At 47.9% G+C, this 15,892-nt stretch overlaps 1 long non-coding RNA gene across 1 annotated transcript; it reads left to right on the top strand.

Annotated features, from left to right (window-relative positions):
• Positions 1-1,561: 1,561 nt before the first annotated feature.
• LOC117191269 lies at positions 1,562-2,658 on the top strand. Its single transcript, XR_004473998.1, has 2 exons — positions 1,562-1,951; positions 2,005-2,658. It is a non-coding gene; the product is annotated as an uncharacterized LOC117191269 (long non-coding RNA).
• Positions 2,659-15,892: the final 13,234 nt, after the last annotated feature.

Consider the following 15,892-nt stretch of genomic DNA (forward strand, 5'->3'; position numbering starts at 1 on the left):
CGGAGCAGGAATGCTTGGCGGCAATAGTATCTTTGAAGAACTTCAGAGCATACGTGGAAGGTCATGAGTTCACGATCATAACCGATCACGCCTCTTTAAAAGAGCTTATGTCCAACACAGATCTAAGTTCCCGGTTAGCTTGTTGGGCCATTGCTCTGCAGAGGTATCGATTCAAGATCGAACATCGTAAAGGTGCGCAGAACGTAGTACCCGATTTGTTGTCCCGGGTCAACGAAGCTGAAGTAGCAGCTTTGGATTCACCTGATGGGTCGTTGGTCGATTTATCTTCTAAACACTTCTTATCGTCCGAATATACGGATTTAGTTCAGAAGGTCCAGGCTAACCAGGACCAGCTGCCTGACTTAAAAACGGATAAGGGATTTGTGTACCGTCGCGCTGAACATCTGACCGGAGAACAAGTTCACGACGAGTACGCTTGGAAGCTGTGGATACCAAAGATAATGGTTCCCGACGTGCTTGCGCGCGCTCACGACAATTCGTTAGCGTCCCACGGAGGAATCCACAAGACTATTGAACGCATAAGGCGACATTATTTCTGGCCTGGTCTAGTATCCGACGTAAAAGCACACATCAATGCTTGTCTCGTGTGTAAGACGACCAAAGCCCCGAATTATGTTCTTTGACCTCCGTTAGGGAAAGCGCCGGAGAGTCAGCGGTTCTTTCAAAGACTGTTCGTGGATTTCCTGGGACCTTATCCCAGGTCGAGAGGCGGAAACATAGGCATTTTTATCGTACTGGACCACTTCTCGAAATACGTCTTCCTGAAGCCCGTCAAGAAAATAAGCGCTGACGTGGTGGTTAAGTATCTCGAAACTGAATTATTCATGACGTTTGGTGTTCCCGAAACAATCGTATCTGATAATGGATCCCAGCTCCGATCCGAATCGTTTCGAAAGCTTTTAAGTCGGTTTGAAATAAAACACACTTTAACGGCCGTGCATTCACCGCAAGCGAACGCCTCTGAGCGTGTGAACCGGTCAGTGATTAGCGGGATCAGGGCGTACCTACGAACCGATCAGAAGGATTGGGACGAGCACCTAAGTCGCATTTCATGTGCGCTAAGATCCGCGTCTCTCCGCTAGTATAGGGACTACCCCGTACCAGCATATGGTCACCGCCGGGTCGACATATTCGGTACTCAGGAAATTAAAGTTACTAGACGATCGATCCTTGGTATTCAACAGACCCGACTCGCTTGAAATCATACGCAAGGGCGCCTGTGTACAAATGCAGAAGATGCACGATCAAAACGAGAAGCGATACAACCTGCGCTCAAGACAAGTAGATTTCGCCGTAGGTCAGGAAGTGTTCCGGAGGAACTTCAAGCAAAGCTGCTTCCAAACAGGGTACAGTGCCAAATTCGGACAAGCGTTTGTGAAGGCTCGAGTTCGAAGAAAGCTTGGCGGTGCGTATTATGAATTGAAAGACTTGCAAGGACGATCTTTGGGGAACTACCACGCAAATGACATACGACAATGATAAGTCGCTTCATGCGGTATCAGCCTAGGAGATGTAACCATCCCATGTCTGATCTGGCGGGGTGGCTTTGTAGCGGGCCTGAAGCGACGTAGAAGAAGTCGATAGGTTTGGCGGGAAGGATTAATCGGCTAAGATTTGAAAGAAAAATTTAAAGTCAAGACCATGATATCGATCTCGGGGCCAGGGATACATGCTGCCACCCTTTGACAGGCACAGGGTTACTTTGACCTGTTAACAGGCGCAGGGTTACTTTGACCTGTTAACGCGCAGAGATGCTTTGGACATCTGACAGGCCAGGTCGAATTCCTTTTCCGGTTAAAGATCTCGTCGAGAACGGGTGTGCGCGCAAACGAATCTTTTGTAAGAAGTGCCATCATAGGAAAATTCCATTGTGAAACAACTCGACACGGTACGGAAAAGACATACCTTTCGGTTGATCGCGATATTTTGGGTGAGTGCGATTGGAAAAATCCACAGAACAGGTTTTCATCTGATTTTCTGCAGCTCACGCACCCGCTGATTCCCTTGCTCGTACAAGTGGAGTGACGGGGCACGGGAGTCTCGCGACAGATCCTGCTCGGAGGAAAGACGCCACAGCTTCAAAGACCGGACGGCCTTTCGCTTATTGCGTGGGGCAGCGACCCACGCTATTTAAACGCACCCCATCGTCCAGTCGCCGGCTAAGTAAGCCGCAGAGCGCAGTCTGCCGGGGGCGGGAATAAGCAAACGCCTTCCCGCTTGGGACCCTTCGCCTGCCTGGAGCACCCTAGACAGAATTAAACAGCAGCGCGCGCCAAGGCGCGTGAAGAAGAAGCAGGAGCAAATCAGGGATGCTGCAGTGCTAAAGCCACCTGCGGCCATCGTTCTCTTGGTTGCCCGAGCGCAGACCATGCTGCAGTGATAAAGCCAACTGCGGCCATCGTCTTCCTGGTTGCCCAATCGTCGGCCAAACAGAGGCAGAATTCTCCGACTTCGGCTGTCCTCTTCGCCCCGACTCTGTCCAGGATTCCTCTTCCAGCAGCTTCAGGGAGCACAGTTCACCAAATCATAGGGTTCAGCGGATGCTAGCCTCGTCTATTACCATCCTAATGTTTAAAGTATAAAAATCTCAAAAAATTTGTATATTCATGAAGAATAATTATCAGCCAACCTCATTAACGTTCAAGTTCCCACTGGGAGTTCGGGAAATGTGTTCAGAATTTGCAGTTATAAGTATTGTTAAGACATCGCTAGTTTAATTCATTTTCGTTACACATTCGTTAAACTCATATCATGCTTAAGCAATCTTTATAAATATTCACAAGCTATTGTTGTCAGTTAAGCTCGGATTGAATTGTCAGGGAGAAAATTCCCCCAAAAGTTCTGTGGCTCCACATACAAGGAGTAGGTCGAAGTTGGGAATTCTGAGTTGTAGCAAGAGATAGAGTTTTCGTACTGTAAACCACCTTTCCGAATTAACGCTTGTTTTCAGCCTACGCCGGAAGATCGATCTTTCGTCGTTGGAAATTGAACAGCGAGTGAGTAAGCATACCTTCCAAAAGTTTAAATGTACGTAGTTTTGAAAACCAACTGATCCTTGCCCAACCTCGCGAATTTGAAACCTCTGACCCCTGCCTATTGAGGCTTTGCCTTGAGCGATCTGATCGTTGGCTAATTAGAGATGCCATCTGCATCCAGTCATCGACTGAACTCCGCATAGGAGATCACGTTTTGTCAGCCAGACCGCCTCTTTGATTTTCGACTCATTCCGAAGTTAAAAGATTTAATGATTTTTCCACATTTGTGCGAAAAGCGAAAGTAACGAACTTAAAGTATTCAATGATTTTCCCATGTTATGCGAAAAGCGAAATTTATGAATTTAATTAGAATTTAACTCGAATTACAGTCTTAGTATATATATACTTATTACATTATCAAATATCCTTATATACCCAACCATTACGAATCACCTATTTTTAGTAGTTATTAAGATCATTTACTATGTTGCCATATCGGATTTAATTTTTGTTTTAAGGAAATAATGTTGAAGTTTAGATAAAAGAACAAAATGGACTCAATGCTAGCTCGAGCGTTTTCGTAAAAGGTCAAAAGGGGTCATCGAAGAACGGCTATTCGGTGAGGATGACCAAAGGCAGGGTGGGTTCAGACTCCGCATAACATCTGCGGACATATACTCCGATGTCTCACCGTTTTCCTTGGTTCTCACTTCCCTTTCCTCTTTATTCTTCTTTCCTTTCGCTTCCCTCTCTCTTCCTGTTCTCTATCCTCTTTAGCTTCGTATCTTCTTCTCGTCAAATCTACCGTTCTAGCACAAGTCGCAGCACGCTAAATTCTGGCAATATTATTAGTAATTGAAGCCTCGAGTCTGGGTTGATCTGAGGGAGCAACAACTCCACCCCCAAAGCCGACGAGCTAGAGCCGGATAATTATTAGCGTGCCCAGCTCTCTCAAATCGTAACGCCCGTTTTCGAACAGGACTCGTTGCACGTTACGGTTTCTAGATCCAAACGTTTTACGATTATTAAAATTGTTATTATTTCTTACAACTGCCTTCATGACTTTACTACTTGTATCAGTACTTCATTTCTTAATTTGGTCTCGTAGTCGAACAATTTATTTATTACAAACGCTAATAATAGAGTTTCATCCGACAAAGTTTCGATTGCCGTGATGACACCATTATAGGTTGAAGGTGGAAACTGCAGCAAATGTGCCACTTTGTCCATCTCATCCATTTTAGCGCCCGCCCCTAACAACTCACTCACTGTTTCATCAAAAATAACAAAATGACTCGAAAGTGTCATTTCACTTGAGAGTTTGAGTGTTATTAAACGTTTACGTGCAGCTAATTGCGACGCAAGGCTTCTACGCTCATATATGGCGTCTAAATTCTTCAGAATATCACGTGCCGAAATGTCGCCTGCCGCGAAGTTTAGAAATGCGTCGCCTAAATATTGAATTAAATGCTCTTCGCACATCGCCCTGCCTTTTTCCAATTATCATCTACTTCGTTAGGCATTATGTTATCGACTACTTGGAGCACCTCTTATTCAGCAAACAAAGCTCTGATTCTAAATTTCCATATAGAATATTTCTCGCCACAAAAAGGCTTAATATGTTGCTTATTTCTTTCCATTTTCTATGTATGTATATATTATACACAAACACACTACAAAAAAAAACACTACACAAGAACGCACGCGGAACTAATTTCACAACTATTTGTTATTAATTTAATTTATTTAAATTGGCGTGGACTGGGCCCATAACCTATTGGATAACTAGCTATGACAATTAGTAAACGAATGACAGTACCAAGCTATATTTTTCTTTAAAGATTATTTATGTATTTCTTGATTATTTTTTCACTGCAACACCGGTACCACGTACATTCGATTCGAGATCAGAAAGGAAAGAGAAAGTGGACACTTCAAGTGTGACCAGACTAACTTTACATAATAATACTTAATATATCGATAGTATTATTTAATAGTATTTAATGTTATTATTTGAATGTGGGAATAGGCGTATTCCAACAATGATCGTCGACTAGTTAAGCCGGTGTTTTCACCGGGTCCAGACGGGGTTCCAGGTTGTGTACTCAGGTACTGCGCCGAGGCTCTGTGTGGACCTTTGCTTAAACTATTCCCCCTGTCCATTGATTCTTCTTGCTTCCACCCGATCTGGAAGGAATCGTTTATAATTCCTCTCCATAAAACAGGTAGCAAGTCTGATGCAAAAAATTATAGAGGTATAGCAAAGTTATCCGCTATTCCTAAAATGTTTGAGAAGGTTTTAACTCCGCACTTGCAACATCTCTGCAAGTCACTTATATCTCCAACTCAGCATGGATTTATAAAGCGGCGATCAACCACCACGAACTTGTTAGAGTTTACCTCTATCATTATTAAAGGCTTTCAATGTAACTTACAGACGGATGTTATTTACACCGACTTTAGTAAAGCATTCGAGTCTGTAAACCATTCCCTTTTAGCGCATAAACTTGACCTTTTAGGGTTTCCGCCCAACCTCCTGAGATGGATTTCTAGCTATCTTTGTTCCAGGTCTCAAAGAGTCCTCTTCAAAAACTCCCTCTCTTTACCAGTGTACCAGTGTTTCTTCGGGAGTACCACAGGGCAGCCATCTAGGCCCCTTACTCTTCACACTCTTTATTAATGACTTGCCTTCAGTATTAACATACTCTCGAGTACTTATGTATGCGGATGATGTTAATCTCTGTGTCCAGTACAAGGACATCTCATTTCATTCTCGCTTGCAATCCGATCTCAATAACTTTCAGTCATGGTGTTGTGCAAGCCTGTTACACCTTAATGCTTCGAAATGCAAAGTTATGACATTTCATCGTTCTAGCCCTTTGTTGGCTCCCTATACCCTATTTGGTGGTTCTCTCGAGAGAATTACCCTGGTGGATGATCTGGGTGTTATGTTGGACCCCAAGTTAAAGTTTTCCGAACACATTTCTACCATGGTAAATAAGGCCATGGGCGTGCTTGGGTTTATAAAGAGGTGGTCAAAGGAATTTGACGACCCCTATATAACAAAGACTCTCTATACCTCGCTTGTTCGTCCGATCTTAGAATACGGCTCCTGTGTATGGTGCCCTCAGTACAAAGTACACCAGGACCGTATAGAATCAGTACAGAAAAACTTTTTACTCTTTGCTCTGCGGGGCCTTAACTGGGATGCGGGTGTAAGACTCCCATCTTACTCTAGTAGACTACTATTAGTAAACCTCCCATCCTTAGTTAACCGTAGAAAAATGCTTGGTGTGATATTTATGCACAACTTGATCAGGGGTGACATAGACAGCCCTGATCTGTAGAACCGCATAAACTTCACGATTCCTATTAGACTGACTAGAAATTTTATACCGTTGTTCCATCCACTTTGTAGAGCGAATTATTCCTTGCATGAACCGTTTAGCGTCTTATGCTCGGATTATAATTCCCTCTACCATATTATATCCAACACTAATTCTCTTCCTCTTATTAAATTATTAATCCTTACACACCTTTCTATTAATTAGTAACTGTAGTGGTATTTGTATTTTGATTGCATGCTTAGTTTCTTAGTAAGTTTAGTACTAATTTTCCTCGAATGTTAGTCTAATAGCTATCTTTCTTGCATGTTCGCATTTGGATCGGCTACGCACCGCGCGTCATGCGGCAGCGCCCCTCGGTCGGTTGGGCGGGAGGAGGGCTGCGTTTTGCCTGGGATCCGCGCGTAACAGCCTTCTGCTGGTGTCACACGGGCCACTTGACGGTGCAGTAACTGCATCGCCTCTTGAAAGATGCAGTCATTGCATGTCAACGTCCAATAAAAAATAAGAAGAGAACGGCACACATACCAGATCTGAAACCTCAACCCGAGGAGCGAGAGACACAGGGGTAAAGGGGAATGGCTATAATGGGCCGCGCAAAGGGGTCACGCAAGACCAGTAATGGTAGAGTGCCACGCAGGACACTGGGGAAGGTTGCCGCGCAGGACACGCACGAGACTCGTCAACACGCAGGGGGAAGGACTCCTGCACTTAGATTTCTGCGGAGACCGCAACTCTACATTTATACCCGATACTTAGTCAGTATGGCTCTCGTCCGGCGGACGCCGCTAATATTAAACGACACGACAAAGAGTGCGTGCGAGAGAGACAGAATATCAGTCTGAGCGTGACGTCGGGCGCTGCGTAGCCACTGCAATTTGATTTGTTCCTTTTGGCTATAAAAATGATCCGATCTGATCCAGATTCAGCAATCTGATAGATATGTCATTATCTATGATTCTGCGTTTTTAGTTTTCTCGAATGTGCAATATTGTGGATGCAACAGATTTTCGTCCTTTGTGTGGGCGGAAGGGGGTGGGGCGAAATTTTGAGATACACGTTTTATAGTAAGATCTAACAGGAGTGCGGATACCAAATTTGGTTACTCTAGCCTTAATAGTCTCTGAGATTTTTGAATATCCCCAGATTTTCGTCCTTTGCGGGGGCGGAAGGGGGTGTGGCGAAATTTTGAAACAAACTCGTCTCGGTCCGATATATTAGGAGTGTGGATACCAAATTCGGCATCAATAGCCGAGTCGATTGAGCCCTGTCTGTCTGTCCGTCCCCTTCAGCGCCTAGTGCTCAAAGACTATAAGAGCTAGAGCAACGATGTTTTGGATCCAGACTTCTGTGATATGTCGCTGCTACAAAAATATTTCAAAACTTCGCCCCGCCCTCTTCTGCCCCCACAAAGGACGAAAATCTGTGGCATCCACATTTTTAAAGATACGATAAAACCAAAAACGCAGAGTCGTAGAGAATGACTATATGTTCTAGAATGTAAAATCTCATTCAGATCGTATAATTATTATAGCCAGAATCAAGAAAACAATTTCATTCTTTCTCGCTCTGTCTCTCTCTAACACACAGGTTTCATGGTCGGTTTTGCCGATTGCAAAATATGAGTTCAAGGATCTCAGAACCTATACGAGCCAGAGCAACCAAATTTGGTATCCACACTCCTGTGATATCGGACCTTGACCGTTTCGTGTCCAAATTTCGCCACACCCCCTTCCGCCCCCGCAAAGGACGAAAATCTGGGGCATCCACAAATCTCAGAGACTATTAAGGCTAGAGTAACCAAATTTAGTACCCGCACTCCTGTTAGCTCTCACTATAAAACGTATATCTCAGAATTTCGCCCCACCCCCTTCCGCCCCCACAAAGAACGAAATTCTGTTGCATCCACAATATTGCACATTCGAGAAAACTAAAAACGCAGAATCATAGATAATGACCATATCTATCAGATTGCTGAATCTGAATCAGATCGGATCATTTTTGTAGCCAAAAGCAAGAAATCAATTTTCAGTGGCTACGCAGCGCCCGACGTCACGCTCAGACTGATTTTCTGTCTCTCTCGCACGCACTCTTTGTCGTGTCGTTTAATATAAGCGGCGTCTGCCGGAGGAGAGCCATACTGACTTAGTTTCGGGTATAACTGTAGAGTTGCGGTGTCCGCAGCAACTCACAACGTTCCCCCTGGTTTTTTTTGTTTTCTCGTATCTTTGAAATGGTGGATGCCACAGATTGTCGTTCTTTGTGTGGGCGGAAGGGGGCGGGGAGAAGTTTTGAAATAGACTTGTAACAGTGACAATTTATAGAAGTCTGGATACAAAATGTCGTTGCTCTAGCTCTTATAGTCTCTGAGCACTAGGCGCTCATAGGGACGAACTGACGGACAGACGGACGGACGGACAGAGTATTGGGGTATATTAGATTTGTGGTAAAAGTGGATGTGTGTAACGTCCAGAAGGAATCGTTTCCGACCCCATAACGTATATATATTCTTGATCAGCATCAATAGCCGAGTCGATTGAGCCCTGTCTGTCTGTCCGTCTGTTCGTCCGTCCGTCCGTCCCCTTCAGCGCCTAGTGCTCAAAAACTATAAGTGCTAGAGCAACGATGTTTTGGATCCAGACTTCTTTGATATGTCACTGCTACAAATATATTTCAAAACTTCGCCCCGCCCACTTCCGCCCCCACAAAGGACCAAAATCTATGGCATCCTCATTTTTAAAGATACGATAAAACCAAAAACGCAGAGTCGTAGAGAATGACTATATGTTCTAGAGTGTAAGATCTCAACCAGATCGTATAATTATTATAGCCTGAATCAAGAAAACAATTTCGTTCCTTCTCGCTCTGTCTCTCTCTAACACACAGGTTTCATGGTCGGTTTTTCCGATTGCAAATTATGAGTTCAAGGTTTTTTAGAACCTATAAGAGCCAGAGCAACCAAATTTGGTATCCACACTCCTGTGATATCGGACCTTGACCGTTTCGTGTCCAAATTTCGCCACACCCCCTTCCGCCCCCGCAAAGGACGAAAATCTGGGGCATCCACAAATCTCAGAGACTATTAGACTAGATTTCACTATAAAACGTTTATCTCAGAATTTCGCCCCACCCCCTTCCGCCCCCACAAAGGACGAAAATCTGTTGCATCCACAATATTGCACATTCGAGAAAACTAAAAACGCAAAATCATAGATAATGACCATATCTATCATATTGCTGAATCTGGATCAGATCGGATCATTTTTGTAGCCAAAGGTTAGGTAAGGTTCAGGCGGTAGCCTGGGGGAGTGATGAAACCCTCCCAAGCTCACTTGGACCTGTAGAAGGTCCGTTGTGGTGCCGCATGGGCGTGTGCCCCTTCCCAGTGCCTAAAAACCGTGGAGAAACAGGCTGTTGCAAATTAAGGGCAGTCTCATCCGGAGGCTTGGATGAATCTGGACAAGGTCCCCGGTTTGATTTCGGACAGGTCCGAAATGTCTGTGAGGAAAGCGGCCCCGAGAATACGAAGGCGACGATTTCCAAGGGCCGGGCAGTAGCAGAAGAAGTGGGGGACCGATTCCTCCTCTTCCTCGTCGCGACAACTCCTGCAGAAGTCGTTATGAGGGATTGACAGTTTAGAGGCATGAGTGCCGATCTGCCAGTGTCCCGTAATGGCTCGAGTAACTGCAGAGCACTGTGCACTGCTGAGCCTATACAGCTCTGCTGAGCGCTTCTTCGATCGATATGGCCATATCAATCTTTAGACTTTACAGGAAACGGTTTGCTGCCATCTCCTATTGGCATTTTGCTCGAACAATTCGTGCGTGAGGAGCCTGCACGTAGCCAGAGGCATCGCTACCTGCTTCCTCTCCATAAGGAGGGGAATTGTAGTACCCTGCCTTGCTAGCTCGTCGGCGGCGTCGTTCCCCTCGATGTCCCTGTGGCCTGGGACCCATATAAGGAAGAGGTCTAACTGCTCTGCGATCTCGTGCAGAGACCTGCGGCAGTCATTTACAGACGCTGAGTTCGACGATATTGAGCCTAGAGCTTTAATAGCTGCTTGGCTGTCCGAGAAAACGCACACTAAGTGCGTGTCTAGAAGTAGTTTGGAGACGATGGAAATGACCTCCTTGATGGCTACAACCTCCGCTTGGAACACACTGCAGTGGGCCGGGAGCCTGAAGCAATGACTGATGTTCAGCTCGCTGCAGTAGACTCCGCCTCCCACGCGGCCGTCTAACTTTGAGCCATCAGTGTAGAAGTGAACCGCATTTGCGGGTCCTGGTTCGCCCATCTCCCAGTCCTCCCTAAGTGGGATTGATAACTGGAAAGGCGTCGAGAGGTGATCACTAGGGACACAATAATCTGTCCTCTCTGGTAATTGCGGGTGTCTCGTCAGGATTCCCGAGTGCCCAACCGCGGACGCTTTCCACAGTCTGGCTTCTCTCATTCTGAGTGCGGAAAGTGTTGCCACTTTCTTTCCCATGAGATCTATGGGGAGGAGGTCCAGCACAGTATCCAGGGCTTCCCCTGGAACTTTGTACAGTGCCGGAACTTTGTACTTCCTAGTGAAGAGCACCAGTTCCGTTTTAGACGGGTTGACGCCTAGACCGCATTTGTCTGCCCATTTTGACATCTTCATGAGAGTGCTTGTCAGGCACTCACACAGCGTCTGCGGGAATTTACCCGAGAATGCTATAGCAACATCGTCCGCATACGCCACCACGCGGCAGCCACCCCCCTCTATCTCCCGCAGCAGTTCGTTCACTGCCACGTTCCATAGGAGGGGCGAGAGGACTCCGCCCTGCGGGGTGCCTCTACAGACAAATCTGGTGGACGTTGACGTCCCCAGTGATGCCTCAACCGTCCTGCATTGTAGCATCTGATCGATCAGGCTCACCGTCCGGGAGTCAACCCCCAGGTCCGTCAGTGCACCCGTGATGGGTGTTATTAAAGGCGCCTTCTATGTCGAGGAAGTCTACCAGGGTGTACTCCTTACAGTTGAGGGACGCTTCTATGATCGATGTGATCGTGTGTAGGGCCGTTTCGGTGGATCTTCCTTTCCGATAGGCATGCTGGGAGTCTGAGAATAGACTAGGCGGAATATTTACCGTGAGATGCATCCCCAAAAGCCGTTCCATCGTCCTCAGAAGGAAGGACGATAGACTTATGGGTCTGAAATCTTTGGGGGCAGTGTGCGAGGGCTTGCCTGCCTTGGGGATGAAGACGACTTTGGTGTGAAGCCAGGTTTCCGGGATATATCCATGGGAGAAGATTCCCTCGTATATCCTCTTGAGCCAATTAGTGGCTTTTTGTCCAGCGTGAATCAGTTGGGCAGGGATGATGCCATCTGGTCCCGCGGATTTGTATGGTTTGAAGCTTTTTATTGCCCAGGAAATGTTCTCCTGGCTTAGCAGGTTCATGATAACACTTGAGGCAACGGAGGGAGCCGCGATGTAGTGTGGTCTGTTTTCATCGCAGCCGGGAAAGTGGGTGTTAAGGAGAAGATTTAGCGACTCATTGCTGGACGTTGTCCATGATTGGTCGGCGTTCTTCAGGTAGCCCAGAGTGGGTGTAGTCTTCGAGAGAACTTTGCGCAAGCGCGAGGCTTCCGAGTTATTCTCAATGTCGCTACAGAACTTACGCCATGAGGCGCGTTTGGCTTTCCTCAGTTCTTTATTGTAAACTGACAGACTGGCCTTATAATCGGCCCAGTTCTGGTCAGCGTTTTCAGCCTTAGCTTTATTGAAGAGTTCGGGAGGCTTTCCGGAGTTCTTCCGGCCTCTGCTCTTGCTAGAGGGGCAGGATTTATCGAGCGCCTCATTGCAGGCGTCGGTAAATAGTTTAACAAGATGAGTCGTGGCTTCCCTGGAGATCTCCTCCTCAGGTGGAGTCTCAGGGAGAACACGACAGAGGTGGTCTGAGTACCGAGCCCAGTTTGTCCGCCTAAGGTTCCGCAATTGAGCTGGTCTCGGTAGTGAAAAAGAGAATACGGTTTCCACGTACCAGTGGTCCGAGAAGGAGTGCTCTTCCAGGACCCTCCATGATACGATGTTCCCGTGTAACTCATGAGAGGCAAGTGTGAGGTCCAGGACCTCCTTGCGGTTTTTAATAATGAAGGTGGGATCACTCCCCCTATTTAAAAGGACCATCTGAGTGGTCAGTAAATAGTTGAAAAGGTACTCACCCCTTTCGTTGGTGTCAGTGCTTCCCCACTGGCAGTGGTGTGCATTGGCGTCGCACCCTGCGATTAGGCCGGTGTCCTTGGCCTCGCAGTCTGTGATTAGCGCCCTGAGCGTCTGTGGAGGGGGGTCTGGTTGGTCGTGACCCATGTACGTGGAGCAGATTCTCAGTGAGCACCCCTGGCCTTCGAGGCTCACTGCTGTTTGGTCTTCATTGCTGAAATTTGGGAGCAAAAATAAGTGCAAATCTCTTTTTGCAAGGATGCAGGTGCGAGTTTTACCTGCGGAGTCAGCTACGTATAGCTTATAGTCAGGAGTCCTCAGACCAGAGACCCTGTTTCCGAGGATCCAGGGCTCCTGGTCCACCCTTGGCTAGGTGGAGCAGGAGAGCAGCGCATGCTGCCTTACAATGGGTGAGGTTTATCTGCAGGAGTATCTGTGACATTCCTGAGGTTCACCTCCACCATTGTCCTGTCGTTGTCTCTCTCCGAAGAGTCCAGCTCCTCCGCGACCCCGATGTGCTTGAGATCCCTAGTGAGATCGCTCACGTCTGACACGTAACCATCTAGGATGTCATCCGACACCACTGATGCCACGTCTGACACCGCAGGCTTGATCTTAATACTAGGGATCTCCGGGGGCTCCAGGTCTGGCTCGACCGTCGGTTGCATGCCTTTGGAGTCGGACTTGTACGGTACTACGACTACCTTCTTGTAGCCGTAGTCCACAGCGCCCTCCGTGTCGTGGAGAAGTCTGACCGACTCCTCGTTCAGGACGAGGATGATTTGGCGCCTCTGCCCGGTGCTCTCCTCTACCTTGGCCACCTTCCAATCGGCTGTAGGAAGGTGGGGGTTGCAGACCTGCAGAATCCGGAGAATCTTATCCGGCTCTGCAGGCTTCGCCGAGACCCACGCTCTGGCCCTCGGCTTGCTGGGGATGTCCTCCCACTTCACGACCTCCAGCTGGGCTCCTGGGTAGACCTCCTTGAGCGACGCTACCGCCTTCGCGTAGAGGGCCGTCGAGCGAGCATCTTGGCAGGCGATGGCTTTCACCCTGCCTTGGTGCCACCCGGCGTCCTCACACTTGGGAGGTCCTCCATTCTCCTCCAACTCCTGGAGGAAACGGTCTTGGAGCTCGTTTTCCACGAGGTGCCACTTGTCCCTAGGGATCTGCCCGTCTTTAGAGCCCCTGTCTAGGAATCCAATCAGGGTTTTTCCCCTCGCCACCTCGGCAAACGAGCGGTTGCTCAGTGTCTTCGTCCTCTTGGCCTGTTGGACTTGTGTGGCGGTGTTCTCCGCCGAGCGTTGCCGCTTGCTTGGGGCCTTGGCTGTGGCCTTGCCAGCTTTGGCTGGCTGGTAGTCGGGCAGGACTGTCTTGGCCCATCGCCGCGATTCGATTCCCTGGGCAGACGCAAGGAACACCGGGTCGTCGTTGCCCAGGATGAAGGCCGCACGTCTTTTGTCCTGGAACTTGGGCCTATCTTTCGAGGCAGAGGCGCCGCCTGCCGGGGTTGTCAAGGGGTTCCCGGTCCCAAGGGGTCCGCCAGCCACGATATCGCTCTGCATGGTCGCCCCCCCGGTAACCGGGTCGCCCTTGGGGCCCCCGACGTGGATTGGCCCGATTGGCTTTTCGGTCCTCTCCTCACAGCGCCTGCTGCCTCGAGACGGTGGACCGACTTAGTCTCCTTCCCCGTCTTTTTGGGCACTGGTTTCCCAGATGCGTTTGTAGACGGATGGTCTTTTCCCTCCGGCACTTTAGGCACTTTAGGAGGATTGCCGTGCTCCTTTGCGGTGTTTTTTGTTTTTAGATTTAAATTTGGCATATTGATCCCACGAGTAGGCGGGAAGGGGTTAGTCGCCCGGGGCATAGCCCGCGTGCCCCGGGAAGCCTTATTTAAAACTGGAGGTCGGCAGGTATCCAGAGTCCGCATATAAGCGACCGAGCACCCCCTCGGCCATGCATCCCTCGGCATATGACAGTGTCACCTTGGATTGGGGTTATTTCACTGAGAGTTTTCTTCTCTCCGCCCGACTACAATTAGCCAGCATCCTGGCAGAGACATGACCGTACCAGGACCTGTTTCCAGCCGCCCTCACGGGGAGAGTATAGTCGCACTTCCGCCGGTGTGTACAGTTAAGGCGGGTGCCGGTTCGCTCGTGCCCACGTGTATCCTATGACGCGGAGCACAGTCGCCTTGGATCCAGGGCAAGCCATGAACCCGAGGCGCCTGTGCCCCGTTCCGAGTCTACAGTTGTGACGAGCCGACCCGACATCCGTTTATCCCCCTGTAGCACCCGACGGCTGACGGCCCAAAAGCAAGAAATCAATTTTCTGTGGCTACGCAGCGCCCGACGTCACGCTCAGACTGATTTTCTGTCCCTCTCGCACGCACTCTTTGTCGTGTCGTTTAAGATTAGCGGCGTCTGCCGGAGGAGAGCCATACTGACTTAGTATCGGGTATAAATGTAGAGTTGCGGTGTCCGCAGCAACTCACAACGTTCCACCTCGTTTTTTTTTATACCCGATACTCAAAATGAGTATTGGGGTATATTAGATTTGTGGTAAAAGTGGTTGTGTGTAACGTCCAGAAGGAATCGTTTCCGACCCCATAAAGTATATATATTCTTGATCAGCATCAATAGCCGAGTCGATTGAGCCATGTCTGTCTGTCCGTCTGTCCGTCCGTCCGTCTGTCTGTCTGTCAGTCCGTCCCCTTCAGCGCCTAGTGCTCAAAGACTATAAGAGCTAGAGCAACGATGTTTTGGATCCAGATTTCTCTGATATGTCACTGCTACAAGAATATTTCAAAACTTCGCCCCGCCCTCTTCTGCCCCCACAAAAGACGAAAATCTGTGGCATCTACATTTTTAAAGATACGATAAAACCAAAAACGCAGAATCGTAGAGGATGACTATATGTTCGAGATCGTAAAATCTCAATCAGATCGTACAATTATTATAGCCAGAATCATGAAAACAATTTCATTCTTTCTCCCTCTGTCTCTCTCTAACACACAGGTTTCATGGTCGGTTTTGCCAATTGCAAAATATGAGTTCAAGGATCTCAGAACCTATAAGAGCCAGAGCAACCAAATTTGGTATCCACACTCCTGTGATATCGGACCTTGACCGTTTCGTGTCCAAATTTCGCCACACCCCCTTCCGCCCCCGCAAACGACGAAAATCTGGGGCATCCACAAATCTCAGAGACTATTAAGGCTAGAGTAACCAAATTTGGTATCCGCACTTCTGTTAAATCTCACTATTAAACGTATATCTCAGAATTTCGCCCCACCCTCTTCCGCCCCCACAAAGGACGAAAATCTGTTGCATCCAAAATATTGCACATTTGAGAAAACTAAAAACGCAGA

Source organism: Drosophila miranda (assembly GCF_003369915.1).
Source record: "Drosophila miranda strain MSH22 chromosome Y unlocalized genomic scaffold, D.miranda_PacBio2.1 Contig_Y1_pilon, whole genome shotgun sequence".
NCBI classification, from domain to species: Eukaryota; Metazoa; Arthropoda; class Insecta; order Diptera; family Drosophilidae; genus Drosophila; species Drosophila miranda.